The sequence below is a fragment of the Lactuca serriola genome, chromosome 8 (assembly GCF_051521515.1).
Source record: "Lactuca serriola cultivar US96UC23 chromosome 8, Lser_US96UC23_V15, whole genome shotgun sequence".
NCBI classification, from domain to species: Eukaryota; Viridiplantae; Streptophyta; class Magnoliopsida; order Asterales; family Asteraceae; genus Lactuca; species Lactuca serriola.
The window spans coordinates 239,646,267-239,667,908 of record NC_136415.1 but is presented as its reverse complement, the minus strand read 5'-3'; the positions used below and the strand labels follow the sequence as shown (position 1 = coordinate 239,667,908).

The 21,642-nt window shown below is 39.2% G+C and overlaps 1 long non-coding RNA gene and 1 pseudogene across 1 annotated transcript; both read left to right on the top strand.

Annotated features, from left to right (window-relative positions):
• Positions 1–556: 556 nt before the first annotated feature.
• LOC145067959 (chaperonin 60 subunit alpha 2, chloroplastic-like) lies at positions 557–1,944 on the top strand (annotated as a pseudogene).
• A 420-nt stretch (positions 1,945–2,364) lies between these two features.
• LOC145065641 (uncharacterized) lies at positions 2,365–2,778 on the top strand. The gene is made up of 3 exons (XR_013688502.1): positions 2,365–2,457; positions 2,608–2,676; positions 2,764–2,778. It is a non-coding gene; the product is annotated as an uncharacterized LOC145065641 (long non-coding RNA).
• The last annotated feature ends 18,864 nt before the right edge of the window (positions 2,779–21,642 follow it).

Below are 21,642 nucleotides of genomic sequence, written 5' to 3'. Positions count from 1 at the left end.
ACCCTCCGCCATCGTTAACGTCGAGACGAGCAGTGGTAGAGAAGATGTTAGAGAGTCCTCTGGTGTCGGGGTTCTCACTGGCGGCTCATCCGGAGATAATGAGAGCAGCGCAACAAACCAAATTTCAGGGGCAAATTTGTCGATCCGATTTTAGGGTTTATTCCCACTCATCATTCCATCGCATCCTCTTTCAATTTCTTAGTGTAATCTCTCTCACAACACAAAGATAACGATGCATGAACTGAAACGCTGACTTCTTCATCGTGGAAGTACTCCGTCTTCATTCTGCTATGGTACGTCGGTAATCCGTCACCTTCCAAGCAAGATTTCGCATTCTCCATTCAAAGTCGGTGCTAGGGTGAGCTCGATGGAGCTGCTTCTTCGTAATCCCACTGACACACTCTTCATCTGTTAAGGTTCCTTCTCCGTAATCCCTCCAACACTCCTCGACATCTACGATGGTTAGTACTTCTTGACTCGGTCCTGGTCTTATTCTTTGCTAGTATGCTTCTTTTCTTACCCTATTTACTGTTAGGATATATTTGATTTGTGGTCAATGTTCTTATTGATCAAAATTGTTTGTCTCAAAGAATTGATCAAAGTTTTGAAAAAGAAAATGATTCCAGTAAGCAAAAGAGATGATAGAAAAGGTAAATTTCTTTTCATTTTAGTGTTTTCTTCCATGAGATTCTCTAAACTCTAAAGATTCTTTTGTTCCTGTTCACAGCCATAGCTTCCATCTCTACTGGAAATAATGAATTTATTGGAAATTAATTGCTGAAGCCATTGATAAAATCGGTCATGATGGAATAATTTCTATTGAATCTTCTTCATCAAGTGAAACTTCTGTGATTGTTGAAGAAGGAAGAGAGGTATCAAGTGAAATACATCTTGTGATATTTTATTCATACATTCTTTTTATCTTTTTCATTTTCATATTTTAATGTCTATTCATGAATACTTTCCCTACAGATCGACAAAGGATACATGTCTCCTCATTTTGTCACAAATCAGAACAATTTGTCTGTGGAATTTGAAAATGCTAAAGTCCTTATAACAGATCAAAAGATATCACCTGTGAAAGAAATTGTCCCATTGCTAGAAAAGTGTACTCAATTAAGTGTCCCTTTGCTCATTTTTGCTGAAGATATCTCAATCTCAGTTCTTGAAACCCTAATTGTTAACAAAAATCAAGGTTTACTTAGGGTTGCTATTGTGAAATGTCTTGGTGTTGGGGAAAAGCTTTACTTCAATATATTGCCCTCATGACAGGTAATTGTGTAACAATTTAAATATTTCATATATTACATTTTGAAGACTTATTTTATGCCACCTTTCTGCTGACATTTATCATGTTAAAATAGGAGCTGATTTTTTATCTGGAAATTTGGGTTTATCTCTAGAATATGCAACGTATGATCAGCTTGGAATTGCACAAAAATTAACTATAACAAGTAATTACACAACTATTGTAGTTGATCCATCCATGAAAGCTGAAATCAAAGCAAGAATTTCACAAATAAAGAAAGATCTTTCTGAAACAGATAGCTCTTATCTTTCCAAAAAGCTCAGTGAACGAATTGCAAAACTCTCTGGTGGTGTTGCCATTATCAAGGTCAGTTTATTTATTAATTATGACTAAAATAATGTATATATAATGAATTGAAAGAATTTTGGTTATCGGTAGGGGCCCACACTGAGATGGAATTAGAAGATCGAAAGCTAAGAATTGAGGATGCAAAAAATGCCACGTATGTAGCCATGGATGAGGGTATTGTGCCTGGTGGTGGGGCCACTTATAATCATCTTCTTCAGGAAATTCCATCCATTAAAAAGTTAATGGAAGATCCAGATGAAGAAAGTGGTGTCAACATCATAGCATCTATATGTTTCTGTTTCCTATGTTCTTTCTACATTAAGTCAAAAAGTCAAAAAGAAAACTGATATAGCTTACTAGATTAAGTTACTTACTAATCATCTATTACAGGGACCAAAATTAGACATATGCCCAACTGTTCACTCTCCCCTTTTAAATAACTATAGGAAATTAGACTAATTTAAATATTTTAAAATCATCACAGGCTTATATTTTGTTGTTGACCACCCTTTTTTCAAAATCATCCTGCATTTTCACCTTCAACCTCAATAATTTGTGATAGGTCTGGTTTTATAAAAGGAAGATGCAACATGTTTCATTTATTAAGTGAGGTTTTTTGGCTTAACCCATTAAGTGATTATGCATAGATTAATTAAAAAAGAAAGAGACATATATAGCTATCCATATTAAGTGCTTAACTCATTAACTCAAAAAGAAAAACCACCTCAATCTGGTTTAATGTGGTATCGAGGTAAGTTGGAATGCTCTTTGTGAAGAGTAGTGGAAAGCCAATGGAGATGCTGGGAAAGCTAAATGAGCTCACAGGCTTTGCTCCCGATGAAGAAATAGAACTGTTTGAGGTCAGCCTTTTAGTCTATTGTATTACTTATAATGCTCTATATATATATATATATATATATATATATATATATATATATATATATATATATATATATATATATATATATATATATATATATATTGTTTCCAAAATTATCCTTGTCATTCAGGAAATCAAATTCGAACCTAATGTCATGTGTGAACACATTGATAAGAAGCTAACATTTCGAGCTAGTCAGGTAAATTTTCAAGTTTTTTCTTTTTTTTTTCATATATTTATGACAGTTTCTTGATTTAATTTAATCAATACATTTTTGGTTTTATAGCTTGAAGATGGGGAAAATATGGCGATAATGGAAGGTGTGCTTTTCACTTAAGGGTTGTTTACAAGGGCTATATTGATAAGAATGTTTGGGTTGGTCTCAAATCTCTGCCTGTTGCTGTTAAGGTTGTCAACAAGGAGGGTCTTCAAGGCCATAGAGAATGGCTTGTAAGCTCCTCTAGTTCTTTGTCCTTGCAACTAGACTGAAGTTAATTTCCTTGGTAATCTCAGACATCCCAATTTGGTGAAATTGATTGGGTATTGCTGTGAAGATGACCACATAATGCTTGTTTATGTGAGAGAAGGCATTTTCAACAGTGGGGACACCGGACTATATTGCCCCTGATCTGAAGCGTTGTTGAAGAAAGGACATGGGATGGATTGTGTACAGCCTGGTGGTGTTAATTGGATTTTTGAACTTGAGGAACTTCTTGATGCTGCACAATCTGGTTAGTGTTCAATCTAATCTTTTAGGCTGTTTCTTATTTACTAATAATCTGATGGAAATTGCAGATGAAAATGCTGGTACTTCATCAAAGTCCAATGAGGAATCTAAGGATGTTATCTCTTTTTTGGAGGTTGATATTATCACGCCAACACATAATTTATTAGCCAGAAAGGTGACTTGCGAGATATTACCAGGGAAAAGCCTTCTTCTTACCGGTTAGTGTTATAGTCATAGATAATGATTATAAATACTTGTGAGGATTAAAAAAATTAAAAATATAAAATGAAGATATAGTTACTGCTACTACGAGTAAATAAGAAATTATTTGGTACAAGAGAATGTAAGTTTCTATGCCATATCGATGTTAAGTTGAAATTAGAAAGTATTGTGTTCATTTCTTAGAGCAAATATATAATTACTCATATATTACTTTATCAGAAAGGATGTTTATGATCTTCATCAAGTTGTGCTAGGTAAATGCTATATTTAACATTAAGATATATTAGAAAATGAGAAATCAGTTAATTTATTTATTTTGATTTGTTGTTCATCAAGCTGGTTGGTATGCATCCTATTCTATGTCCAACACAACAAGGATGATGATGGTGCATTTATATCTTCTTAACCTGTTACCTAATAATTTTTCTCATCTTATTACATCATATTTCTTCATTTTTAACTCCTTAATTTATCAATCTAATCATTATTAACTTCATTCTTGTAAAACCAGGTGTCTATGCTATATAATGATTGGTTTTCCACTTTTCATGGTGGAAGTGGACATAGGGTTTCTCTTTCACAGTTTGTAACATCTTGTATTCAAGAATTAACAATGTACTTTCCATAAAAAAATTATAAATTATATTCTTTGAAAAAATTGTTAGATTGGTAGTTTTAAAAGTATAATGTCCTAATAAGAATTAATTTTAAAAGTAGAATGAAAATGACAAGTGATTTTGTGTTTTGTTTACAGGGTTGATGAAAGCGAATAACTCTGGAGTTAGAAGAGGAAAAGAAAGCTCAAGCTGAAAGAGATAAGATGCTGCAAATGCAAGTGTTGCATTCTTCATTTCAATTGTTAGTATGAAACAAAGAGTAAATTAGATGAATGCAAATTTATATATTGTAAGAAATAGAATTGTATGACATTAAATTTTATGCAATTTATTGTATTTTTTGTAGATGGTATTTTATTTCTATTATGAGACATTAAATGCAAATTTAATTTAAAAATTAATAAATATACAAATATACATATATTTTAAACATTTACATTTACGATACGCAAAAATGTGTGTCATCTTCATTTATGACATGGCCTTTCTTGACAGGGGTTTTAATGATACGCATTGCGTGTCATTAACACGCGCGTCGTAAGGTTACGACACGCGAATGCGTATCGTCTTCCTTTAAGACAGGGCCTTCCTTGATACGCATTGCGTGTCGTAAACATGCATCGTAATTGCGCGTCGTCTATAGACGACGCGCAAAAGCGTGTCGTCTCTCTTTATGACAGGGCCTTCCTTGACGCGCATTTGCGCTTCGTCTGAGCCTTTTACGACACACAATGAGCGTCGTAAAAGGCTGTTTTTCTAGTAGTGAGTTGTCGTAACCCGGCGGGATCGAATCTAAAAATTTTCTAATTAATAATTTGGGCCAATTTCATGAGTTCCTAAGGGGTTTGGACACTCATGAGATTTTAATAAACATATAAATTTAAATAACTTAGCCCAAAAACGAAATCGCTAAAGACGTGTTTTACGGACGAAATGGTTTACGGCGATGGACAAACTTCGGGTTGTCACATTATCCCCCCGTTAGAGGGAATTTCGTCCCAAAATTCAAAGATTAGGATACAGTTCATAATTGAAAAGAGATGTGGATGAATCTACTGCTTCGGGTCTTCACGCTCCTAAGTGGAATTGGGTCTCCGCTTGACATTCCAGCGAACCCTCACTATCGGGATGCGGCTTTGTTTCGTACGTTTAACCTTTCGATCTATGATTTCGTTTGGTTCTTCCATAGGGTTCATACTTTCGTTGATTTCGGTCTCATCAAAGGGATTACTAGGGTTTCGTCGGGTCGGCACTTCTTATGAATATAGACGTGGAATACTGGATGGATGCTGCTAAGTTATGAAGGTAGTCGGAGTTTGAAGGTTACGGGATCGATGCTAACGAGGATCTCGAAAGGTCTAATGTACCACGAGTTAAGTTTTCCGCGCCTTCCAAGGCGTACCATGTCTTTCCAGAGTAAGATCTCCAACAAGAGGGTACATCTTTTTGTGTCAGAATGGTTAGGGTTTTCGTGATTCAGGAAAAATTATGGATGAACCTGCAATAGTAGCCAGCGAGACCCAAGAATTGACGGGTTTCTATGGGTATCTTCAGTGCCGACTTATTCTCTATTGCTTTGATCTTATGAGGATTCCACACGTATGTCTTCATCGTCTACTACATGACCAAGGAAAATGGTTTGACTGATGGGCATCACTACGAACTTATAGTGACCATATCGAGTCCTGGATACTGTCTAAGAAACATCACTCTCATGGATTTGTTGCTGATGGTACCTTGACCTAAGGTTTATCTTTGAGAAGTGGCTGGTTCCCTGAAGTGGATCGAAAAGGTCATCTATTCGAGGAAAGAGGATATCGGTTTTGACGGTCAACTCATCAAGCTGACTAGATAACTCCTGCATTTCTGCTGGAGCTAAGCGATACGGAGATTTGGCTGCTGGGGTAGTTCCAGGAATTAGGTCGATGCGAAATTTAACCTGACGTTCGGAAAGAATTCCCGGAAGCTATACAGGAAATACATCGGGAAGATCACAGACTTCGGGGATGTTCTCGAGGTCTCTAACTTCCTTTTTCTCGCGGATCACATGGGCTGGGAACGCATGGCACTCCTTTCGGGGAAAACTCTTGAGTTTTTAATGCACGAAAAGATATGAATATTTGAACCGAATGTATCGCCGTAGATCATGAGGGTCTGACCAGAGATGAGATTGGGACGGATGGATTTTTCAATACAAAGGTATCAGCACAATTGGGACTCAACCAGTCCATGCCATAGATAACATCAAAACTATTAATGGAAACTGACATAAGATCAATGGATGAAGAATGGTCGTTCAGAGTAAAAGTACAACCTATGGATTTATCAAAAAAGTTCTCTTTCCAACTGTTAGTCGTCTCGATGGTGAATGTTTCATTTACTAGTGGAGGGCTAAGATTAAGAAGATGTCAGAATGAAAAGGATTGCAGGCGTAAGAGTTGTTGAGGAGGAATATACCTGAGGCAATGGTGGGATCAACGGCTGTCTCCTCTCGTCATATTGCTAGAACTCTTCCGGTGTTGCCAGTCGTTGCTGCCTTGGGGCAGTTTCGCTTAAAATGCCCGACTTCTCCGCAACCATAGCAAGCCTGACCAATGCTCGCTCCTGAAGCTTGATTGGTTGATTGAGTTGGTGTCTTGTAGTTCTTCGCAGTGTGACCCTTTTTGCCACAACTGTTGCAAAACACCTCTCGACATGGGCTGGAAGTGAGGTGATGATAGTTGCACTTGTCACAACTAGGGAGGGTTCCAGCATACCTACTGGTAGGTGTTCGAGCTGAGGATCCAACAACAGAAACAACTGCAGGGGTAGTAGCAGCGTGAACTGCCACAGTTTTCTGCCTCTTCGAAGATTCCTGCGTTGTCTAACTTTTCTTCTTCTTCCCAATTTTTCTTTTCTCGCCACTCCTCTCTGTCAGCTCAGGAGTGGTAGCTGCTTCCTCAAGGTTATCACTATGGTCGATTAAGGTTTGTGCTAAGCATTTGGCGCTGTCGTATGTATCCGGCATCGCAGCTAAGACGTTTCCTTTTGTTGGCTGGGTTAGCCCCAGATGAATCTCTCTATCTTCTTACTCTCCGGAGTAACAATTCCCGGGCAGAGTAGCGCCAAGTCATCGAACCTGGAAGTGTAAGCGGCAATATCGGAACCTTTCATCTTCAAGTTCCAGAGTTTGTGCTCTAATTTCTGCATTTCGCCCTGAGGGCGGTACTCAGCCAGCAGAAGTTCCTTCATGGATTCCCAAATCATGGAATTGGCTACAGGTAAAGTTAGGGATTTGACTCGGCCGTTACACCAAGTCAGGGCTTTATCGATGAAGGTGCAGGCGGCGAACTTCACCTTATCAGATTCTGAACAGGCACAAATTTCAAAGATAGATTCGATTTTCTAGAAATATTGGGTGAGGGAAATGACACCTCCAGTGCCATCAAAGGATGTGGGTTTTGCGTTCATGAAATCTTTATAGGAACCCTCTTTTCGATGTCCCTGACTGCCTTCTTGGTTTTAGGTTTGGGTACCACCTCCCGAACCACTGGAACCACTGGAGTTCATTTGAGACATAGCAGCTGCCACCGCGGCAGTAACAGCTTCCTGGAACCTCACAGGGCCAAATTCAGGAGGAGGTGGTGGCGGAGGGTTGTTGGTCTTTGAGTTGGGTCTCTTTCTTGGAGGCATCTTGATCTTATAAGATCAGGAAAGAGAGGATGGTAAGTCCTCTGAATTGAATCAAGAGATATGACAGATATATATTCTGAATAAGCGATAAAGCAGGAAAGAGTTATCGAAGCAGATAAATTATCGCTAAAGGAATGATCAAGGAACAACGCGTGAATGAGGATTTCTACAAAGGATTGGCTCGAGAAATACTCCCATAGTATTTCATGATTCGCTATGACACTGGCTCGATGTTTGGGGTATTAGGGTAAGTTTTAGGCATGCCGCATACCACAGTCACTCCCAAGCACATGTTGGTCGTGTCTCGAATAAATATAGTTGGCCAGGCTATATTGATCCTAGACACGACTACATAACTGCCCAGGTTTAACCGCAACATACAACACCCATTTACTTATGTTTTTTTCTACTTGTAGTTACGGATCTCGACGGTTAGGTATACTTGTATACTTTTGAAAATACTTATACTTTGAAGTATACTTTTAGTTCAGAGCACTTAGGCCCCTTAGTGTTTATAGTCTTATACCATGTAAGGTTTGGTATACTTAGTTCACTATAAACAAGGGCTCTGATACCAATCTGTCACACCCCGAAACCCAGGGCGGAAACATTCCGGGGCAAAGGTGACTTCATGTTGAATATCATAACCAATGTACATAGTAAGCAAAGTAAACAACCATTACATTACATATGAAAGTTTACATTTGTTTGAAAGTAAAGTTGTACAAGTGTTATACATAAGTATATATGAACAAAAGTAAAGACGTGACATGTAAGCTCCGTCTTCTCCAAAAGATCACGGGTACCTGTCTAATGTGGACCTGAGAATACAAACAATTTAAAAATCAGCATAAAGCTGGTGAGTTCATAAGCGGTTTCGTTTTATGAAAATGAACAAGTTTTCTTCCAGTTTTTTGAAAAAGTTAAGAACCCAAGAAAATCCCATATTTTCTTAAAAGTAAAGTTTAGTTACCCGTTTGTTACCTAGTTTGATTAAGAGTAGTTTGTTATCTGATTTTTACACACTCTGCTTATGAACAAGTTCAGTTATCCCAGGAAAAACCCTTATTTTCCTAAAATGTTTGTGAAGTGTTATCGAATCTGAAAGTAACTGTGACAACCCTATATTTTCCAAAAGCATTGTAACACTCGAAAGCCAAATACAACGGAATTAACCTCGAAAATAAAGTGTTCAAGTATCTAAGTTGGGATGCCTCAAATATTTGATATCATGCCAAGGTTTCCAAAAACATAAAGAACGCTCAAAACCGGGTTATATTGAAGAAAGTATAACCACTCGTATATTTACGACATGACATTAAAACATTATTTGACGTAAAAAGTAAAATCTCAATAAAATACATTCTTGCCTTAAGTATCTAAACAAAAGTCGTAGATCTCATTGAAAGGTGAGCGTGCATAAAAAGATCGCCCAAATTGGACCTCGTATGAAGAAGTTACGAATTTTCAAAGTTTTGTAACAGTAGTAGAGGGCTAAAAACTCGGATTGAAGATCGAGTGTTATTTAGCTATCGCCACCTAAATGGAAATTGAAGATCTCCTCAGTGATAATAAAACGATAAAAAGACAAACGAAAACCGACGTCGAATAAAGAACCTATGAATTTTTAACGAACTTTAGAAGACCCAGGCTATTTAAAATATATCATTAAAAATAAAGTCAAAACTAGCCGACGGAGTCTAAATGAAAGTTGTAGAGCATAATCTCACCTACGCGTGGATATAAAGAACACGAAAAACGGAGCTCGTACGCGAAAGTTACGGAATTTAGAAGAGGACAGACCAGATTACGCCCCGCGTTCTCTAGGAGTACGCCTCGCGTACTAGACCTAGAGTCGAGTCCCATCGGCCCGCCCAAGCTACGCTTAGCTAGCCAGGAGTCATAAGCCATGACGCCATATTACGCCCCGCGTACTCCAAGATTACGCGCCGCGTACGAGGAAGTTCCAGCACTATAAATAAATGGCATGAGCTTCGAGTTTGGCACACCTTCACAATTCCTCAGCCATTCTACCAGCTCCAGAGACCATTTCCTTCCCTTGGTCTCCGCACTCGAGCCCCCGACGAAGGATCTACGCTGCAGAGATCCCCGAGAACCCGAAGACGCAACTTTCCACGGTCGGAACTCTGCTCAACTCTAGCCTCTCTCTTCAAACTTAACGAGTGAGTTCATACCCCTACTTTTCAATTCTTTTCACGTTTTAGGGGGGGGGGGAATACAAGTACATTACAAGTCAAAGTATCATTTCATAAACATAATTATAATATCATTCTTATAAGGTTTTGATACAAAAATAACGTTATGTTTAAAGGGCTAATATATCACCAAGTTGTTCTTACTAAATGGAAACATACTTTTGAGAAACTATAATGAGTGTAGTATTCAAGTGATTCATACATTTTACATATACATCTCGACAAATGAAATGCTTTCAAAAGAAGTAAAGTCTTTATTATCGTAAATCTGTTTATACCAAGTAATGTGAGACATTTAAACTTCAACGTACTCGTATGTATGCATTTCAAGTCCTGTATTATATACCATAATCTCTGGGAGAGAGAGCGTGATACTTGTGTATAGATCTATACGGGATTGACAACCCCGCACCTAAACTATTATCTATAGTTAGACCGGCAGGTCTGGGGTGACAAATGTCATAACACTACAACACCTGAAGAATGTTGTTACAGGCCGTCAGTGTCAATAGTATGGTTATAAAACTCACATAAAAGTATAAAAACAAGTTTGATTTACGAGATTCATATATTCATTTCAGTTTTCCACTTTATTGTTAACACAAATTTTATCACTATTATTCAAGTATGGAAAACACTAACGCACTCCAACACGGGAAACTTTTCAAATCATTTATAGAAAATATTGGATTTTCTGAAAACCTCGTTCATCGATTTACTATAAAAAAGGACATACTTTTCAAAGCAAAACTCTTATGAACTCACCAACTTAATTGTTGACACTTTTTCGAAACCACTTGTATTTCTCAGGGAATCACTAATACAGGTAACCACCAACTTTTGGAGAAGGAAACACTAAGGATGTTTTATTATTGAACATTTATCATCTTATTGTAATATTCTTTTGCTAATATGTATAACGCAACAACATACGTTTTCATTATATATGTGATGGTTGTGTTACTTTCTTTACAATATTCAATGGTTGTGATACTACGTGAAGTCATCCACCCCCGAATGTTTCCGCCATTCTGGTTTGGGGGTGTGACAGATTGGTATCAGAGCATTGTTTATAGTGAACTAAGTATATAGAACCACATACGATATACAAACTATAAATGCAAAGGGGACCAAAAACCCTCTGACGAAACATTTTCATGAACAAAATACCTTTTTTTAAAGATATACATTTTTACAAGCATGCATTAATCTCGTACCATAACAAGTTTTACTAAAAAGTATTAAGGCAAGTTACGACACTACGATTGAGCCTCGGGGTATGTAATCAGGTCGAGAATAAATATAGCCTGATCAACTATATTTATCCTGGATTTGACCAACGTACGTCGAGGAATGGTCGTAGTGGACAACAAGCCAAAAACTTACCAAATACGAATTACTTTAGTTTCGCCAAATTGAAATATTATAGGAGTATTATTAAAAATAGTTGTACAAATTATAGTTAAAAATAGTAAGTCGTTAAATAGAATTTTCTTTTCTTATAAAAGTTCTCATACATCTATCCTAGTACAGACAAATGGCCGGATTCCATTTACCAGGAGATCCCTACTACCCAAACCAAGGCAACGGCGGTTGGATAGAAGAAGACCCGGAGAAAGACCCAGAGGAAATCGAAGAAGAGGTCGAGGAAGAACCCGAAGGGGTTATCGAGGGAGAATTCGAAGTCGAAGTCGGAGAGGAATTCGAAGTCGACGAAGAGATCGAGGAGAATTCTAGCGGGACAGACTCCGAGCCAGAAGTGTTCGACCCTCCCATCCCTCATCCTCCCGAAATCAGACCATATCAACCGGGACCCATTCCCATGTGGGGAAGTCACCTCTACTACTGGAGCCGCCAGCAAGGTGTACGCCCTCCTTTCGGCATGTGCCGAGATTTTTACAATGTCAGTGGGGGAAGCTCAGCTGATCGAGCACTTCCTGTTATTGTGAACGCTATAGCTACCCATAACTACGAGACAGACAGGCAAGCAACCAGAGTTCGCGAGGTCAATGCTGCTACCCAAGGTAACGCCGCTGACATCCGCCGTTTGGAAGGACTACATGAGAATACCCAAATCTACATGGGGACACTTCAGAACCAAATGATAACGGCTCTGGCAGATATAAGAGAGATGAAGGAACAACAAGCAGATCTTGAAAGACGACTGATGGGAGTCAAATGGTCGGATGCCGATTCTAGCTCCAAACGCCGCAAGTAAAAACCTGTTCGAACCCCAACAATTTTGTTATAGAGTAGGATTTCGGATAAAAGTTTTCCCTTATTTTCCTTGTTTTCCCTGTTGTATCCGTAATCGGAGATCTCTGGGAGGATCAAATTTTCCAACCAAAAACATCTAAAGTAACACACCTCAGGTGTGACCTATATGTATGAATATGAAGTATTTCTTATACCTCTCAAAAATTACAAGTTTTAAATTTCTATGCCTACCTTGAAACCATAAACTAAAGCCAAAACAAATTACAAGATACAACTAATACACAATTGTCAAAACATTAGAAACTTATAGTATTCATTCTTATTTTTCTCCACCAGAACATGCCTCCTCGTAGATCAACACGCAGAAACTCAACTTCAACACCACCTCCACCACCTCCTCCAATTATGGACACCGTTATGTTCCAGACTACTGTAACCGCTGCTGTAACTGCAGCAATGGCACAAATGAGCAACAACGGATCGGGAGGAGGAACAACCAGTTTTACAAATGGCCAAGGACAAAGCCGTTCAGGGGTATGCACTTACAAAGACTTCACCAACGGAAAACCTATTCCCTTTTACGGGACTGGGGGAGTATTGGCTCTATCTCAATGGATAGAGAAAACGGAAGCTGTATTCGAAATCTGTGCATGTCCTGAAGAAAGCAAAGTAAAGTTTGCCGCTTTTACTTTCTCTGAACGCGCCCTGACATGGTGGAACGGCCACGTCCAGACACTAACCCTGGTGGTGGCGAACTCCATGGGTTGGGAAAACCTGAAAAGAATGCTCCTTCGAGAATACTGCCCAAGAGGCGAGATTCAGAAGCTTGAACAGGAACTGTGGAACCTCTCGATGGTAGGTTCGGATATAGCAGGTTATACCAACAGGTTCAGTGACTTAATAACACTTTGCCCAGGAATGTTAACCCTAGAAAGCCAAAAGGTCGAGAGATACATCTGGGGACTATCACCCCAACTTCGAGGAAGTGTGCTAGCTTCCAGACCCTTGACCTTCGCCAGCGCCAAAGAACTAGCGCAATCTCTTGTTGATCATGGTGTCTGTCAAGGAGTCACGGCTATCATGGCTGAACCAACCAAAGGGAACGGCAACAATGAGATCAATGCCAACAACAACAACAAGAAGGAATTTTGGAACAAAAGGAAGGGGCAAACTTCGCAAGAACCTTCAAAGAAGCAAATGGTTGCGGTTCATGCTGCTACTACCCCCACCACAACTCCTGCTACCTCTGCACCAACAAAACCATATGCGGGGAATCTGCCCAAGTGCAGCAAGTGCAACTACCATCACCATGGTATTTGTCGCGAGATGCACTGCAAGAACTGTGATAGGAAGGGGCACACAACCCGTTTCTGTAAAGCACCGATACGACCAATCACTCAAGTTTCTGGCACTGGAGTAAGCCGGGCGTGTTATGGGTGCGGGGAGACTAGACACTTCAGGAGGGATTGTCCCAAGGAAAGGAATATTGGCGGTGTGGGGAGAGTGCTGGCAGTAGGACAGAATGAAGCAATAGCGGACCCCACGGTGGTTACGGGTACGTTCCTACTCAACAACACTTATGCATGCATACTTTTTGACTGCGGTGCGGAGAGAAGTTTTATGAGTCATAAATTCAAACACCTACTTAATCAAAAACCCCAACCACTCAATAAAATATTCACTGTAGAAATGGCAAACGGTAAAACAGAACACGCAAACGATTTGTACATAGGGTGCACACTAAATTTAAACGAGCACTTGTTTCGAGTCGATCTTATGCCCATTTCCATAAGAAGTTTCGATGTCATCATCGGTATGGACAGGTTGAGCCTTCACCATGCCGATATCCTTTGCCACGAAAGGGCTGTTCGCCTAAATCTGCCAAACGGCGAAACTCTTGTCATTTATGGCGACAAACCTAGTTCAAGTTTACAAATCATTTCCTGTATTAAAGCACAAAAGTATCTTCGTAAGGAATATCATGCCTTTCTAGCCCACGTAGTAGACAAGAAAAGAGAATCGAAAAACATTAAAGATATTCCGGAAGTCTGCAACTTCCCGGATATTTTCCCAGAAGATCTTCCAGGAATCCCACCGGAACGTCAAGTTGAGTTCAGAATCGACTTAATCCCCGGAGCTACCCCTGTAGCAAAGTCACCTTACCGTTTAGCCCCAGCCGAGATGCAGGAACTATCCAGTTAATTAAACGAGCTGCTGAGCAAGGGATTCATCAGACCGAGCTTCTCACCATGGGGAGCACCAGTCCTATTCGTGAAAAAGAAGGACGGATCCTTTCGCATGTGCATCGATTATCGGGAACTAAACAAACTCACGATCAAGAACCGATATCCCTTACCGCGCATAGACGATCTATTCGACCAACTACAGGGAGCAAGCTACTTCTCAAAGATTGATCTAAGATCTGGTTATCACCAACTGCGAGTGCTGGAGGGAGACATCCCCAAAACGGCTTTCCGAACACGCTATGGTCACTACGAATTTGTAGTAATGCCCTTCGGATTGACGAATGCTCCAGCAGTGTTCATGGATTTGATGAACCGAGTATGTCGTCCCTTCCTGGATAAATTCGTTATCATATTCATAGATGATATACTCATCTATTCAAGAAGCCAGGAAGAACACAACCAACATCTCCGCCAAGTACTGGAAACATTAAGGGCAGAGAAACTTTACGCAAAATTTTCCAAATGTGAATTTTGGATTCGGGAAGTGGATTTCCTAGGATATGTTGTAAGCAAAGAAGGAATACACGTGGACCCCTCCAAGATAAAGGCAATAGATAGTTGGACTACTCCAAGAACCCCTACAGAAATCCGACAATTTTTGGGACTCGCCGGGTATTACCGAAGATTCATACCGAACTTTTCAAAGATTGCCAAGCCACTTACCACCCTAACCCAGAAGAATGTGACCTTCGACTGGGGAGAAAAACAAGACAACGCATTTCAGACACTAAAGCGAGCCTTATGTAGTGCGCCCATCTTAACCCTGCCAGAGGGAATGGAGGACTTCAAGGTCTATTGTGATGCATCAAACCAAGGACTTGGGTGTGTCTTAATGCAAAGAGGGAAGGTCATCGCCTACGCCTCAAGGCAACTAAAGACGCACGAAGCAAACTACACAACGCATGATCTTGAGCTAGGAGCAGTCGTCTTCGCTATGAAGATATGGAGACACTATCTCTACGGCACAAAATGTACCATCTTCACTGATCATAAAAGCCTCCAACATATCCTCAATCAGAAGGAACTCAACATGAGACAGAGACGATGGGTAGAACTACTAAGTGATTACGAGTGCGAAATTCGATATCACCTTAGAAAAGCTAATGTAGTGGCTAATGCACTCAGTCGGAAGGAGTACTCAGGTCGCCGAGTAAAATCCCTAACTATGACGATCCAATCACACCTGTTCATGCAAATCAAGGAAGCCCAAATAGAAGCCTTGAAATCCGAAAATGTGACAGGAGAAGCCCTAAGGGGAATGGATAAGAACCTTGAGACCAAGAGCAACGGGATTCGTTATTTCATGGATCGAATTTGGATACCGAAGTTTTGTGGATTTGACTCGGCCGTTACACCAAGTCAGGGCTTTGTCGATGAAGGTGCAGGCGGCGAACTTCACCTTATCAGATTCTGAACAGGCACAAATTTCAAAGATAGATTTGATTTTCTTGAACCATCGGGTGAGGGAAATGACACCTCCAGTGCCATCAAAGGATGTGGGTTTTGCGTTCATGAAATCTTTATAGGAACCCTCTTTTCGGTGTCCTTGACTGCCTTCTTGGTTTTGGGTTTGGGTACCACCTCCCAAACCACCGGAACCACCGGAGTTCATTTGAGACATAGCAGCTGCCACCGCGGCAGTAACAGCTGCCTGGAGCCTCACAGGGCCAAATTCTGGAGGAGGTGGTGGCAGAGGGTTGTTGGTCTTTGAGTTGGGTCTCTTTCTTGGAGGCACCTTGATCTTATAAGATCAGGAAAGAGAGGATGGTAAGTCCTCTGAATTGAATCAAGAGATATGACAGATATATATTCTGAATAAGCGATAAAGCAGGAAAGAGTTATCGAAGCAGATAAATTATCGCTAAAGGAATGATCAAGGAACAACGCGTGAATGAGGATTTCTACAAAGGATTGGCTCGAGAAATACTCCCATAGTATTTCATGATTCGCTATGACACTGACTCGATGTTTGGGGTATTAGGGTAAGTTTTAGGCATGCCGCATACCACAGTCACTCCCAAGCACATGTTGGTCGTGTCTCGAATAAATATAGTTGGCCAGGCTATATTGATCCTAGACACGACTACATAACTGCCCAGGTTTAACCGCTACATACAACACCCATTTACTTATTTTTTTTTCTACTTGTAGTTACGGATCTCGACGGTTAGGTATACTTGTATACTTTTGAAAATACTTATACTTTGAAGTATACTTTTAGTTCAGAGCACTTAGGCCCCTTAGTGTTTATAGTCTTATACCATGTAAGGTTTGGTATACTTAGTTCACTATAAACAAGGGCTCTGATACCAATCTGTCACACCCCGAAACCCAGGGCGGAAACATTCCGGGGCAGAGGTGACTTCATGTTGAATATCATAACCAATGTACATAGTAAGCAAAGTAAACAACCATTACATTACATATGAAAGTTTACATTTGTTTGAAAGTAAAGTTGTACAAGTGTTATACATAAGTATATATGAACAAAAGTAAAGACGTGACATGTAAGCTCCGTCTTCTCCAAAAGATCACGGGTACCTGTCTAATGTGGACCTGAGAATACAAACAATTTAAAAATCAGCATAAAGCTGGTGAGTTCATAAGCGGTTTCTTTTTATGAAAATGAACAAGTTTTCTTCCAGTTTTTTGAAAAAGTTAAGAACCCAAGAAAATCCCATATTTTCTTAAAAGTAAAGTTTAGTTACCCGTTTGTTACCTAGTTTGATTAAGAGTAGTTTGTTATCTGATTTTAAAAACCCTTATTTTCCTAAAATGTTTGTGAAGTGTTATCGAATCTGAAAGTAACTGTGACAACCCTATATTTTCCAAAAGCATTGTAAGACTCGAAAGCAAATACAACGGAATTAACCTCGAAAATAAAGTGTTCAAGTATCTAAGTTGGGATGCCTCAAATATTTGATATCATGCCAAGGTTTCCAAAAACATAAAGAACGCTCAAAACCGGGTTATATTGAAGAAAGTATAACCACTCGTATATTTACGACATGACGTTAAAACATTATTTGACGTAAAAAGTAAAATCTCAATAAAATATATTCTTGCCTTAAGTATCTAAACAAAAGTCGTAGATCTCGTTGAAAGGTGAGCGTGCATAAAAAGATCGCCCAAATTGGACCTCATATGAAGAAGTTACGAATTTTCAAAGTTTTGTAACAGTAGTAGAGGGCTAAAAACTCGGATTGAAGATCGAGTGTTATTTAGCTATCGCCACCTAAATGGAAGTTGAAGATCTCCTTAGTGATAATAAAACGATAAAAAGACAAACGCAAACCGACGTCGAATAAAGAACCTATGAATTTTTAACGAACTTTAGAAGACCCGGCCTATTAAAAATATATCATTAAAAATAAAATCAAAACTAGCCGACGGAGTCTAAATGAAAGTTGTAGAGCATAATCTCACCTACGCGTGGATATAAAGAACACAAAAAACGGAGCTCGTACGCGAAAGTTACGGAATTTAGAAGAGGACATACCAGATTACGCCCCGCGTTCTCTGGGAGTACGCCTCGCGTACTAGACCCAGAGTCGATTCCCATCGGCCCGCCGAAGCTACACTTAGCTAGCCAGGAGTCGTAAGCCATGACGCCATATTACGCCCCGCGTACTCCAAGATTATGCGCCGTGTACGAGGAAGTTCCAGCACTATAAATAGATGGCATGAGCTTCGAGTTTGGCACACCTTCACAATTCCTCAGCCATTCTCCCAGCTCCAGAGACCATTTCCTTACCTTGGTTTCCGCACTCGAGCCCCCGACGAAGGATCTACGCTGCAGAGATCCCTGAGAACCCGAAGACGCAACTTTCCGCGGTCGGAACTCTGCTCAACTCTAGCCTCTCTCTTCAAACTTAACGAGTGAGTTCATACCCCTACTTTTCAATTCTTTTCACGTTTTAGGGGGGGGGGGGGGGGAATACAAGTACATTACAAGTCAAAGTATCATTTCATAAACATAATTATAATATCATTCTTATAGGGTTTTGATACAAAAATAACGTTATGTTTAAAGGGCTAATATATCACCAAGTTGTTCTTACTAAATGGAAACATACTTTTGAGAAACTATAATGAGTGTAGTATTCAAGTGATTCATACATTTTACATATACATCTCGACAAATGAAATGCTTTCAAAAGAAGTAAAGTCTTTATTATCGTAAATCTGTTTATACCAAGTAATGTGAGACATTTAAACTTCAACGTACTCGTATGTATGCATTTCAAGTCCTGTATTATATACCATAATCTCTGGGAGAGAGAGCGTGATACTTGTGTATAGATCTATACGGGATTGACAACCCCGCACCTAAACTATTAGCTATAGTTAGACCGGCAGGTATGGGGTGACAAATGTCATAACACTACAACACCTGAAGAATGTTGTTACAGGCCGTCAGTGTCAATAGTATGGTTATAAAACTCACATAAAAGTATAAAAACAAGTTTGATTTACGAGATTCATATATGCATTTCAGTTTTCCATTTTATTGTTAACACAAATTTTATCACTATTATTCAAGTATGGAAAACACTAACGCACTCCAACACGGGAAACTTTTCAAATCATTTATAGAAAATATTGGATTTTCTGAAAACCTCGTTCATCGATTTACTATAAAAAAGGACATACTTTTCAAAGCAAAACTCTTATGAACTCACCAACTTAATTGTTGACACTTTTTCGAAACCACTTGTATTTCTCAGGGAATCACTAATACAGGTAACCACCAGCTTTTGGAGAAGGAAACACTAAGGATGTTTTATTATTGAACATTTATCATCTTATTGTAATATTCTTTTGCTAATATGTATAACGCAACAACATACGTTTTCATTATATATGTGATGGTTGTGTTACTTTCTTTACAATATTCAATGGTTGTGATACTACGTGAAGTCATCCACCCCCGAATGTTTCCGCCATTCTGGTTTGGGGTGTGACAGTAACGTACAAGTATCTACCATACTTAAAGTGTGTATGTGAAGTCTCCTGAAAGTTTGGTTACCCTTAAATGTACATTAGTTTTAACACGTATATAAAACTAATAATTAAGTATAAAGTTTTCATAATCTTGATTGCGAGTTCCATAACCATACTACAGACTATATATGACTCGAAACGGGGTCAATATCTTTTATGACTTTTGTCACCCTTGAACCTTTCGGTTTTACTGTAGCTAGCAGCCAGGTGCGGGATAGTCAATCCCGTATAGATCTATCCACTCAAGTCACGCTCTCCTTTTCCGGAGATTCTGGTTACAGGGGTAGTCCTCCACTCTCGTATCTAGGGGAAGTGTTACAAAGGACGTGTCTCCAATCTTAAGATTAATGAATTTAAAACTGAAATTATTAATATGGAAACCTTCTTTTATTAGTCCTTTACTCTCGTATCTAAGGGGAGTACTATCAAGGACCTGACTAAAGTTCTAATGATACCTGTCCTTCACTCTCGTATCTAGAGGGTGTTTTATTAAGGACAATACAAAAGATCTATGATTTCAACTGTAAATGTGTGAACAATCAATTGTGAAGTATAAAGTATCACACTATATAATAAGAATTGAAATCGGTTTGAAAAACAAATCTGCAAGTCAAAACAGTTTGTTAATATGTATTCAATTCTTAAAAGTCTACGGATTATGAAATCATTCAAATGAAATAATGAATTTAAGTACAAGATATTCTTGTACTTTTGCTTGTATCCCCCCCATGAAACATTGAAAAAAAACATTGAGAAAGGGTAGGGGTATGAACTCACCAGACGAGGAATGTGTCTGTTTGGATGCTAAGTGTCGGTTAGGGGCTTGATAACGCGCGAGGTTCCTATGTAATATGAAATGGCATACAAATGTATCTAATTAGACTTTAAATAAGTAATTAGATATGATAATAAACTCCAGTACGCGAAAACACTTCAAATCAAGTGTTTGGAGTGACTCGAGTGACATCTACGGACGAATAGGGCTTGGATAATGTTTTTACTCTTCAAGAGTAAACTCCTTATGGAGTTTTCGGCCCTAAGACCAACTCCACATGAGTTCACGGCCGTGAACTCATGGATGAGGGGTTTTATGATGCTAAAAGGTCAAATATCACTTGGGGAAGGTTGATATGATTTAATCTAAGGCATAGGAATGAGTTAAACTACCAAAGGTATTACCAAATGGAGTTTACGGCTGTAAAGTAGGAGTTTACGGCCGTAAGATCCTATGTGACCATTCCTTTCAATATTTGATGGCCCTAGATCAATCACATGTGATTAAAACCAGTTTTACAAGCCTTAGAATGAATTTAGGGCATCATTTGACTTTTGTATGTGAGTTTACGGCCCAGGAACCCATTCTTGGGGGGTTTACGGTCGTGAACTCTTAAAGGGAAGGTTTTCACCATGTTTAAGGCCCCTAAATCGATTGTGGTTGGTTCTAGACTTTAATCCAAGGCTATTGGTGTGTTTAAGTGGCATGTAAACACTTGAAATTTAGTTTACTACCCATGATATGGAGTTTACGGCCCAAGCATGTTCTTGGGCAGTAAACTCATGTTTACTCCCCAAAATCTGAGTTTAAGGTGTTCTAAGTCCAATCCTATAAGTCCTTAAGCCATATCTGAGCTCCAATTATGGTTTGGAAGGGTTTTAAGGCTCAAAAAGCCCACTTATAGGTGTTCACGGCCCAAGAATGCTCCAGGTCCATAAACACATGTTTATGGACCTAAATCATGATTTTAACAGGAAATTGAAGGCTAAGGATGCTAATCTATGAGTTAGGGTAGTTACCTTGAGGATTTGAAGCTTGATTTGGATGATTTTTAGACTTAGATCTTAGATTTAAGGAGAGAGAGAGAGAGAGAGAGAGAGTGAAAAAGCTTCAAATGAGGCTTAATCAACTTATATATATGGTTCGGGTTTGGGACACGGTGTAATTCTACCCGATACCGACGTTAAACGGGGTTTTTGGTCGCACCCGATTAAGTTGTCGTAACTCGGCGGGATCGAATCTAAAAATTTTCTAATTAATAATTTGGGCCAATTTCATGAGTTCCTAAGGGGTTTGGACACTCATGAGATTTTAATAAACATCTAAATTTAAATAACTTAGCCCCAAAACGAAATCGCTAAAAACGGGTTTTACGGACGAAATGGTTTACGACGATGGACAAACTTCGGGTTGTCACATTATCCCCCCGTTAGAGGGAATTTCGTCCCAAAATTCAAAGATTAGGATAC